The 12,340-nt window shown below is 41.1% G+C and overlaps 1 long non-coding RNA gene across 1 annotated transcript in view; it reads right to left on the bottom strand.

Annotated features, from left to right (window-relative positions):
• Positions 1 to 10,108: 10,108 nt before the first annotated feature.
• The window catches only part of LOC114091509 (uncharacterized), a 33,407-nt gene continuing 31,175 nt past the window's right edge, over positions 10,109 to 12,340 (bottom strand). Inside the window, exon 3 of the long non-coding RNA XR_003582506.2 lies at positions 10,109 to 10,406. This is a non-coding gene — a long non-coding RNA (uncharacterized lncRNA). The remainder of the gene's footprint in view (positions 10,407 to 12,340) is intronic.

Genomic DNA, 12,340 nt, shown 5'->3' with positions numbered 1-12,340 from the left:
TGCCTGATCCAATAAAAAATACTATGTATGGTTATTAGATTTTACCATAATTATGGTTTTCAGATATCTTTTCATGTTATTCTGTAATTCTTTTCAAAGGCTGCATAGTTTACCTAACCAGTCCACTACTGGCATTTATATTATTTCTAATCTTTTGCTATTATAAGCTATTTTTGTGCATGTGCCATCTCAGATATATCTTAAATTAGTTTTCTGGAAAAGTTTCTGAGATGAGAGTTGTGTACAAAAGATTTATGGGGGTGCTCTTAAAATACAAGGTTAAGGGTATAAAAAAGGATTGGAAAGAGGGAGAAAAGCTGGTCCACAATGTGGTCACAACTGAGACCTCAGCTGACCCATCAAGACCTCTGAAAGCCCAGCATGATGGCCTGCTCCTATAATCTCAGCTACCAGAGAGACTGAATGTAGGACAGCTCAAAATGGCTGGAGTTAGGCTCCCACACCAAGACTTCCAGTGGTCTGTGATTTTAGTATATAGCCAAGTTAATGAATACTCTGATTGAGTGTATGTACTAAAGCTCATAAATATTTGCTTGTGTGCATGCGCCCACTTACATAACCTGTTGGCAATGTGCCTTCTTTGTATGGCCTGCATATAAAATAGACCTATGGAAATGGCTCAGGGGGCTAAATAGAACTGACTGGGTGGGGCTAAATGGGACTGGCTAGGGGCTATTGCCACTGGCTATTTCTTTCCCAAAGAAAGAATGTCTTAGTAGACAGTAGCTTGTATTCTTGTTGGGGCCTGTGGAAGTCTTCTACAATGATCCCAACCATGACTTGCATCTACTTTCAACTGCCTGAGCTCTGAACCTTGCTGCCCAGGGCCTGAGTCATGGCAGTGGCAGAACACTGAGGCAGGAGAATTGCAAGTTTGAGGCTGACCTCAGCAACTTAGTGAGACCCTGTCAAAAAACAAAAAAAATAAAAGGACCTAGGACATAGCTCAGTGATAAAGCACCTCTGGGTTCAATCTCTTTGCCACAAAATAAAAAATTGTGATGGGTCACCACTGTATATGCAATTATCAAAATTATAAAATTTTATCTTTCATAAATGCAGACATATGAAAAGGATGGTATAGTTACTTTGTTTATTGGGGAGGTTTAAGAGCTTTCACATACACAATGCTTACACACAAAGCTGTGATGATACACTTTCATGGAGTCAAATATGCCAAAAAAATGCATGAAATAAATTATACCTCTAGTATATCAGTTTTCAAGATTTTTAAATTTGTTTTACTTAGTTACACATGACAGTACAATGATCTTGACATATCATACATTTGAATCAGATGGGATATAATTTCTCATTTTTCTGAGTGTACAGGTCACAGAATCACATTGGTCATGCAGTCACATATATACACACAGTAATAATAATGTCTGTTTCATTCTACTATCCTTCTTATCTCCCCAACCCCTCCCCTCCCCTTCCATCACTTGGTAGTTTTCAAGATTTTAATATTTGAGATTATGGCATTCAGGATCATGTCTTTAGGGATGTGATTAGCATCACACATTAGATCATCCAGCCTGAGTCAAGCCACCTGATGACTACAGTTGCATGCGTGACCCCAGGTGAGACCAAAAGAAGAATCATGAAGCTGAGGCCAGACAAAACTGCTGATCCTAAAAACCAGTGTGAGAAAAAAATTTGTTTTAAGCCATTAAATTGGTAAGTAGCAATACATGGAGCAATTCTCTATGGAAGAATAACAGGATGGAAGGCACATGATGCCTGAACTTGCTCACGGAACAAAATGGTCTGATTATGCTAGACTTTAAACCCATTAAGTCCAAAGTTTTCAATCTGTGAATATTTCAGTGAAATTGACCCACGTGCAGTAAAATAGTTTGGAGATCATAATCTAGAGTTCACATGTATATTATTATATTAATTTATATCATATGATAACCATATTATAATGTAATTATATTATTGATTCATATAATTATTATATTTTATATACTATATTTAAGTTTTCATGGGTGTTTCATTTCTGGGACAATGGGACAAAATGGGTTAAATAAGAAAGACATACTATTCTATCTAGTTTGCATTATTTCATTTCATTTCAAGCCATCTATGAAGTAAAAAGGGAGGTATTTTTGTTTGTTTGTTTTATAAAAAATGAAGCCTAAGCTCCTAGTGGTATAAAAAAAGCACTCAGAAAGCTTAGGACCATATTTGGCAAGAATCTATGGATCGGTATGATAGGATGATTTTAGCACTATATTTGAATTGCTTTCTCCATGCAGGAAAAAAAATAACAGCAACTTAGCAGTTACTATTTGAAAAACACTGTTTTAAGCACTTTGCATTATTACATTAATTCAACAAATATTTCTTGAACTCCTGCTGTGTGCTAGATACTTGGGAATACATTTGTTTTTTAAAAATGCCTGGGTTTATGGAGCCTATATTTTAGCAAAAGGACACAGTCAATAAATAAGCAATAATAAATAAGTAAATTAGTTGATTATAGCTTATGATGAAAAAGTAATATTGGGTGAAGGGGAAATATTAATGTAAATACTAATGCATTAAATATGGTGGCCAAAGTTACCACTGAAATATGCACTGAGAATGCAGTATTTCAGCTAAGAAAAGAAGAGGGTTAGGCAACAATCATTTTGATAAAACAGTCACATGACTAGGAATAGAAAAAAAAACTTCTTCAACTGATAAAGTCTCCTTCTAAAATCCCACAACAAACATCATATTTAATGAAGAAGGAATAAATATTTTCTTCTAAGATCAGGAATAAAACAAGGATGTCGGGTCTCATTACTTCCATTCAACACCATACTGGAGGTTCAAGCCAGGGAGATTAATCAAAAACAAAAACAAAAAAAAAAAGAGAAAGAAAGAAAAAGAAGGCATCAATATTAGGAGAGAATAAGAAAATATTATTTGTAGGTGGTAAAACCTTTCATATGGAAAATGCTAAGAAATACACTAAAATTAATAAATGAGTCAGCAGTGTTTCAGGATACAAGATTAATACACAAAAATCAATTGTATTTCTACATGCTAGCAATTAATAGTTCAAAGATGAAATTTTGAAATCAATTTATCTGACAATAGCATAAAAATTTTAATAAAATAAAATATAATTGGGAATGGTGACACATGCCTATAATCCCAGCTACTCAGGAGGCTGAGGCAGTAGGACCACAAGTTCCAGGGCATTGAGGCCAACTTAGAGACCCCCTGTCTCAAAATAAAAAATAAAAGTGCTGGGGATGTTGCTCAGGAGTAGAGTACCCTTGGGCTCAATCCCCAGTACAAATATTATTATTATTATTATTATTATTATTATACTTAAGAATAAGTTTAGCTCTTTATGCTTTCTGATGGTCATGTCCTAAGCCACTTTCCTCTGCCACACTCTTCTGCTATGACGTCCTGCCTTACATTCAGCCTTGAGAAATGGAGTAAGCCATTCAGCCATCTATGGACTGAGACTTGTGAAAAACCCTGAGGGCCAAATAAACTTTTTCTCCTCTGAAATAGTTCTTGTCAGGTCTTTTGGTCATAGCAGTAAAAAAGTTGACTAAAATAGAAAATGTTACCAAGAAGTGAGTGTCCTATGAAAGCTCAGACCCAGGGAAATAGATTCTGGATCTCAGCAAGTGAAAGAAGATGCAAGACACAGGTGGGAGAGTAGACATGCTTTATTCAGAGGTGGTAGGAACCACCAGTCTCCTGCTTCAGCCCCATTCAGCCTCCTATCCATTTCCAGGCCTTTTTTATTTGCAAGACAAAGAAGGAACATTGCCAACAGGTAACATAAGTGGGTGCATGCTCACAAGCATGATTGAGTACATATGCTAAAGCAGTGTGTTTATGACCTTGGCTACCTACTAAAAACATAGCCCACAGAAGCCTCAGAGAGGGAATATAATTATAGCCATCTTGGGTCTGCCAAATAATCCACCCCTTTAAGATTCCTCACCATACAATTTACATGTCTGAAGTCTTCTATAATGATACCTTAGTGAGGAGGGCCTGTATCCATAGGCCCCAACAATACAAGCTGCAACAATATAAACATACAACAAAACAATAAGCCCCGTCACCTAGGACCACTAAAACCATTGCCAGTTTCAGCTCATCTTCATTTCATCTGAGTTGATAATAAAAGTCTTTTCCCAGCAACATCCAATTGTCCAGAGACATAGGCTGGATTCACCAGGGTAGTCCAACAGCAGAACTCACAGGCACTTTAGTGCATACCCAGCAGGCAGAGGTGTCTGCTACTCTGGCATAGGTGTGCACCCAGTTCATGATGGTGTTAGTGAGGACACAACTACTGATAAAAGGACAAAGCAGTTACAGGCACCACTACAGGTAAATCACGTCCATTGGGAAAACACGTGCCAGTTTGAGTCCCAAGAAAGCAAGGTGTCTACCTGTGGCATCTTCCCTGGGCAGCGATACCACATGTGTACAGCTTAGCTCTGTACTTAATAGGCTCTGTAGACCAGCATCAGGGAACTCATAATTGGCCAAAAGGGAAATAACAAACATGCCCTTAAAATCTGTGTCTCATCTGCAGGACCTGGCCAAGTCACATGTACAGTGGGCATCCATAGTGTCATAAGGAGATCACACTTCAAACCTTTTCCCCATGGAGCTTACAGGGATACCCAATGAAGATGGGGGGAGCTTTATTTTCTGGGGTCATGTCCCATCCACAGTTTGCCCTTAATTAAATCCAGTGGGAGCCAGTAAGAGAATATTCCCTTGCAGCCCAAACCCAGGCGTAAGTACAATAATCTTTGTTGTCACCTGGGCCTGTATTGGGGCTGCTCTGCATTATGGCAAAGCCTCCACAGGATCTGGTCCCCCTCACCAGGGACATTCATTCATAGTTTGTATAACTGCCCACAAATGATGTGCCCACCACTTCGTAGAAGGTGAGTTGACTGCAGTTTTGAGTCCTTGCTTAGGCAGACTATTATCTTTCCTTCATGCCTGCAGCCTGTGCGTGTTATGGGACATGCAGCTTCCACTGAATCTGTTGCCCATCACTGCACAGCCTACCCTGTGAAATAGGAGCCTTGATCACTCTCTGTGGTGATGGGTTAACCATACAAGGCCACCAACACTGTCAGAGTGTGAATCATAGTACACTGATTCACTTGGTCACTAGGCCAGGGAAACAACAAACCTGTGGTTGTATCAACTGCAGTTAAGGTAAACATGGCCCCATCTAACTTCAGTAAAGGCCTGGGGTAGTCAATCTGCCATCATGTTAACGAGATACATCCCCGCATTATTTGGCAATCCGTGGCTCCAAGGTGCTGAGGTTGAGGATGCTCCTGAGCACAAGCCACACAACTTAGTAGGCATCCCAGGGCACTCCACCTTAAAGGCAGACACCACTGTTTGACTACATTCCACGTGTTTTTCACATGTGCATGTTGTAGACATTGGTCCAACCAAGCTGGCAGGTTGATGGAAGCCTCCTGTTCTAACCACTACACCCTAGCCATAGCATCTGCTTTATCATTCCTTGGGCCAGTCAGGGGGCCATGGTCAATAATATGCTCTATAGGCACCTGTCACTGAAGCTTAGTTCCCAGAACACTTGCTACAGAACTGTCCCCTGATACACAGCAGAGCTGTCAGTATATATCACTATGAAGATACTTCATTTGCTACCTCCATCCAGACCCTTGTAACTAGCTCAGCTCACTGACTATGTTGTCTTATACCAATATCAAACAAGATGGTGTCTGTTTACAACTTCACTTCACTTTCAATTGCCATCCACACAAGCAGTTGTTTACAGCTGGAGCCATCAGTGCACCACGCACTGGACAGTATAAGTTCCTTACTCCCAAGGCATGGGCATGTTTCTGGTACACCTACATAGGTAACAGTTCTTAGCACCTCCTGAAATTCAACCTGCAGGGCTAGTTGACAGTGTGCTCTGTTGTTCCAAATATTCTCACTCTGAGCTATGTCCTAGGGGTGATTGCTTATTTTTGTACCCATCCTCTCACTGGGTATGTGGTGCACTCCAAGGCCACCAGAGTCACAAATAGCTGAAAGCTGTTTATCAGGGAATAGCTGGCTTCTGCACCCTTCCACAGTTGGGGTCAAAATCCAATAGGCTGTCTTATCTGTTTGGATTTCTACCATAGTCCCCATCTAAACCTTTCTTAGGTTACATGCAAATCTAAGTCACAAGGTTGTGCAAGATCAACAACATGTAGCACATGGGGTCTCTTGCCCCTGTTGGCTTCAGGCACCCTTGGGGTCTCTTTTGGCTCCTGCTGCCTTCTAACACACTTGGGTTCTCACTCCCCACATGTACCTAGTACTCCTGGGTTCTCTTGGCCCCTGACAGCTCCTGGCACACCTGGGCTCTCTCTTGGCCCCTGCTAGTTTCTAACACATTTAGGCTCTCTTGGCCCTTCTAAATGCCTCCATGACATTGACTGATTTACAATCTCTGCTGTAAGGAGAAGTGTTAATCTTTCCATTTTTAGGGCACTACACATAATGCCACTCATTCCTAAATCTCACAGGTAAAACAACAAAAATGGCCAGGGGTCTCTCCTGGCTTCTGTCTAAATTATTTTCCCAAGTCCACCAACTCTGCTCGACAGGTGAAGCATGGTGAACTTGGTTACTTGGGCTGGCCCTGACACTACCTCCCAGAGCCCTCAACCATCAGCTGCTGCTATTTCATTTTCTGCATTATCATTGGTCAGGCTTGCAGATGTTAATTTTCTTCCTCATCTCTTCTTACTCCATCAACACTGCAGGAGAAGCCAAGGGGTATTTTTAAGGTACAGAGATCCTCCTCCAATGACTATACTCTGGCTTTCAAGTCCTCTTCTTTATCTTGCAACTCCCTTATCTTGGCAGTCTCTCATAAAGCTTCATCAGTTTCTGCTCTCAGAGCTGTAAAAAATATTCATCCCACAGCCCCAGTGCCCATGTGCCTGGCTCCCCAGGCCACCACTCAGCCTCCATCTACATTGCCGCTGCCACCTTTCTCCTGGGCCACAGGATGGAGCCTGGGCTCTGCTGCTCTGTTCACAGTTCACCCTGCAAGGTCCATGTTTGTCCACAGGGATATAAAAAAAAAATGTTACCTACTTGCCTTCCAGTGGCACCATCTAAGAGGTAGGAGCTCACTGCTTGTAAAGCCTTCTTTATGCTCATTGGTAACCCATCCTCCATATCCCAACTCTCCATAGGATTCCATGCTAAATAGAACCTTGACAATTGAGTGCTACAGGCTGCTTGGTGGCCACAGATAACCCCTGTCTGACTGCATTGAACACCTTTCACCTTCATAATATTCTGCCAACTGTGCCAGTTGTCCAGGTGAGGATCAGGCCCTGGGAAACAGATTTGGGATCCCACTAAGTAAAGGAATATGTGACATGCAGTTGGGATAATAAACATGCATTATTTAGAGGTGTTAGTAGCCTCTTATCAGCCTCCATATCCAGCTTCAGTCCCACTTATCCCCCTGAGTTCTTTGTTTATTTTTTTAATGCAGGACAGACAAAGAAGGCATATTGCCAGCAGGTTACACAAGTAGGTACATGCTCAGAAGCAAATATTTATGGCTTTAAGTACATACACTGAATCAGGGTGTTCATGACATTGGCAACAAACTAAAAAGATAACCCACCAGAAGCCTCGGTGAGGGACCCTAACTACAGCCATCCTGGCCTGCCCTATATGGGGTCATTGTGTGACTAACATGACCATGTGGTTCAGGAGATTTGGGAGCTTTTTGGAATTTGTTGGAGGAATTTTGAAAACTGTAGAGATACAAGCTGGAATAGTTTTAGATCATTGTAAGCAGAGCTCACTATGTGATTCTGGTGGGAGCTCAGAAGACCAGAATGCTGATAGGACTGTGGACAATAAAGACTGGGATCATGAGGCTTCAGAGGAGGAGGATCTATGGGAAATTGGGACAAATGGCCACTTATGTTACATTCTAAGAAGTTGTGTGAATTTTCTCCATGTCCTGAGACTTTCTATGAGGCTGAATTTAATCTTGTAGAAGAAATTTCTAGATAGCACAGTATTCAGGCAGTGGCATGGGTAATGCTGGTGGTTTTTAATCAAGTTTATTGTTATAATCAGGAGCAGAAAGCAAGACAGAAAGATTTAAAGAAATGGCAATTTGTGATAGAAAATTGTGAGTAAATCTAGGGCAGAGTAAGTTTGGGTTGTTAAAGACATTATAGCCACTAATTATACCCTGCTAACTACTTTATCCAAAAACAACAAAAAGATGGTTTGTGGGTGGCTCAATAATTGGCAAGATCACACCCATCTCAGGATCAAGGGTGTAAAAGTGAAAATTCCTTTGAGAATAGACCAGTGGGGCACCCTATTTGCAGAAGAAACCCAAATAAGTTGTTTCACCATGCTCAGCTGTCCAGGCATTCAGAGGCTGCTGATCAAGATGGTGGCAGACCTTGACAGCAAACATATTGTGCTGATTCTGCAGGAATGCAGTATGCTGGAGTTAGGGGATCGATCATGGAAGCTTCCACCAAGATTTTAAATGGAGGCCTGGGAGGCCAGCCAAAGTGCAGCAGAGTTGGAGTCCTTGCAGGCTACTTCTGAGAGGGTGATGTGTGAAGATATAAGATGGAAGCCAAAGCTGCTTTGGAAACCCCTGAGATTAAAAGATGCCAGTAATGTGGAACATCTGCAAGGAAAGCTATAGAAATTGAGCAGAGACAAACCAACAGAGAGGCCACATGGGCTAAAACCGGCAAGGAATAGGAGTGGAGCTAAAAGTCCTTTGGAGAAAATATTATAAGATGCTAGATGTGGAGCTACAGGACTTATTTGCTCATCTGGATTTTGGTCTTGAATAAGTCCCATCCTTTCTTTTTATGCCTCATATTTCTTCCTTTTGGAATGGAAATATTTACTTTGTACCTTTATATATTGGATATATGTAACTTGCTTTTGATTTTTTACAGGGGGTCACATTGAGAGTTTTTCTTGAGTATCAGAGGAGGCTTTGGACTTAGACTTTTGATAATGTTGGAACTGTTAATTCTATGGGGGCTCTTGAAAAATGGGTATATGTTTCATTATGAGATGGCATGAGCTTTTGGGGGTCCATGGCAAAATGTTATGTAGATATGAGGTATCCCCCAAAACCTCATGTGTGAAACAATGCAAGAAAGTTTAGAGGTGAAATGATTGGGTTACGAGAGTCTTAACCTAATCAGTACCTTAATCCCCTGACAGGGATTAACTGGATGGTAACTGTAGGCAGGTAGTGTATAGGGGAGGAGGTAGACCCCCACATGTATGCCTTTGGGGTATATATTTTGTCCTTATTTAGCAGAGCATTCTCTTTGCTTCCTGGTAGCCATGTTCTGAGCCACTTTCCTTCACCACATATTTCCACATGATTTCCTGCCTTATTTTGGACCCTGAGGAATGGAATCAACCATCTATGGAATGAGACCTCTGATACCATGGACACCAAATAAACCTTTTTTAGAAGAAGGAGGAGGAGGAGGAGGAGGAGGAGGAGGAGGAGGAGGAGGAGGAGGAGGAGGAGGAGGAGGAGGAGGAGGAGGAGGAGAGGAGGAGGAGGAGGAGGAGGAAGAGGAGGAGGAGGAGGAGGAAGAGGAGGAGGAGGAGGAGGAAGAAATTTAACAATTGAGTATAAAACCTGAACACTGAAAACTACCAAAATATTATTGAATAAATTTAAAGAAGACCTAAACAATACCCCCCAAATATCCATGTATTAAAGTTTTGGTCCCCAAGATAGCAGTGTTGGGAGTTCATTAAATTTTTAAGAGTCGAGCCCTAGTGGAGGTCTTCAAGTCATTGGGGGTATGCCCTTGCAATGGATTACAGTACCCCAGTTCCCTCCTTGCTCCCTTTTTCACTTTCTAGCCCTGGTAAGAGCAGTTTTGCTCCACCACACATACTTGTCATGATATTGTTACCAGAGTCCTAGGCCAGAGGCCAGACTCTGATGATCCAACAAATCAGGTCAGTCCACTGGCCACTCACTACCACCCCCATACACCTAAAATAAAAAACCAAACAGGAAAGGTTATGGCAAAAAGCATAAAAAGAACTTTAATCAGTGTTAACTACACCAGAAAGACAAGGGAATCATATCCTTAGCCCCATCTTTGAGAAACTGATGCTGACTTTGAGATTTTACAGAAAAGGTAAAGGGCATGAGCTGGGAATTTACAAGTCTTGAGGCCACAGTAGGTGATCTTGATCAGGTGTGGTTGGTCCATCATTATCTAAGGATTGGTCAGGTAGGGCCTTGTGGCATAGGAGAGTTGCTGTTGTCTGGGGAATAGCCTCATCACAAGATATTTGCCAATCAGAACTTGTTCCTGAAATCAGAGATGATTCAGAGAAAAGGAGACAGATTCAAAATGGAGGCAGACATGCCAAGTCTTTAATCCTGCTTTTAGCCACCTTTCAGACACTTGCAGGCAAAGGTGAAGGTTGAAGTCCTTGTTACAATATGTGGCCTTGCCATAGACCCAAAGCAAGAGGACCATCAGTCAAGAACTAGAACTTTCAAAGCAATTAGTCAAATAGGCTACTTATCTTTAGAATTATAACCATAATTATCTTTATCTTTATAAGTTAATTTTCTTTGGTATCTGTTTTAGTAATATGAAGCAGACTCACCACATGTCCATGAACTGGAAAATTTAACATGGTTAGGATGTCAATGTTTCCCAAATTAATCTATAGATTGAACACAATTCCTATCAAAATCATAGCTGGGTTTTGTTGTTGTTTTGAAAAAAAGATAAATCAATGCTTACATTTATATAATCATAAATAACAAAAGTAGTAGCTGTGCCTGCTGACATATGCCTGTAAACCCAGTGACTCAAGAGACTGAGGCAGGATATATCACGTTTGAGGACAGCCTTAGAAACTCAGAAAGGCTCTGTCTCAAAATATAGAATAAACAGGGACATGATGACTCACTCCGCATCTTGTACTCTAGCCAGCATTTTTCTTGCACCCTTTCTTCATCATCTTGATGTCCCCAAACTCTTACCTTATTACACATATGATGACTAATTTTTGAGAAAGGTGCTCAAATAATTCAATAGGGTAAAAATAGTCTTTTATTTATCAAATAATTCCCATTATTTAATATGCATCCAAGGGATGAGTTCTCAAGGATAAACACCGAATTATCCATGATCTTAAATCTTTTATTTTTATTTTTATTTTGTGAGGTGCTAGAGATTGAACCCAGGGCCTCATATGTGGTAGTCAAATGCTTTACCACTGAGTTACATCTCCAGCTCTTTCAATGGTTTTTGATAGGGAACAGAGAGACTTTTGCAGTGAGATCATGAGGTTAAGGGAATAATTCTAGAAAATGAACCCACCACACTGACCCCTACATATTTTCTCTGTTGAAAAGCAATTTACCTTCAGCCCTGCCTGACTTAAGTCCACAGTCCACAGAAATGTTATATTCCTCAGCAAACTACCTATTATCTGCAGGAGAAATCCAGGCCCTGAAATGCTGATAAGAAAAACATGAGTAGCAGGGTGCAGTGGCACACACTGGTAATCCTAGCAACTCAGGAGGTTGAGGCAGGAGGATCTCAAGTTCAAGAACAGCTTCAGCAACTTAGCAAGGTCCTAAGCAATTCAGTGAGACCCTGTTTTAAAATAAAAAATAGAAAAAGGGCTGGGGATATAACTCAGTGGTAAAGCATCCCTAGGTTCAATCCCCAGGAGAAAGGAGGAGGAGAGTTGTTACCCTGTAGGGGAGGGAGGATTTGTGCCCCTTACACAAACCTGATCCCAGAACTCAGGAAGAGAAGGCTAATTCCTCCTAACCATGAAATCTGTAAGAACAGGTTCCAATTAGAACCAATCAGCATGGGCCAAAGTGACCTAGAGTTATCATGTGCAGTGGGGACTTGAAAGTTTGATGTAATCCTGCTGTCAGTCAAAAATCAAGAAGTAGACCTGAGCAGTACCCTCTGAAAACTTCCTTTGGACCCCCCAATAAAAGTGGAGGGCAGAATAGACATGCCATCCCTCTTTTCTTTAAGAGGACCCCCTCTCTCCCTTGAGAGTGTCCCTTTCCTCTTTTCTATCTCTTCTAATAAACTCATGCTTGTTACTCTGAGTGACATTTCTGAAATTTTTCTGGCATATTTCAAGAATCAGTGTGGGGGGCACCTTTGCAGCTGCCTCCATTTCAAAGAAGGCTCCATTCTCTGTAACAGTTTTCTTGTAGTTTTCAAAGTCATTGCAAATAAAGTTTCCCAAATGGGCCATA

This window comes from Marmota flaviventris, chromosome 8 (assembly GCF_047511675.1).
Source record: "Marmota flaviventris isolate mMarFla1 chromosome 8, mMarFla1.hap1, whole genome shotgun sequence".
Lineage (NCBI taxonomy): Eukaryota > Metazoa > Chordata > Mammalia > Rodentia > Sciuridae > Marmota > Marmota flaviventris.
This window is presented reverse-complemented; position numbering and strand designations above follow the sequence as displayed.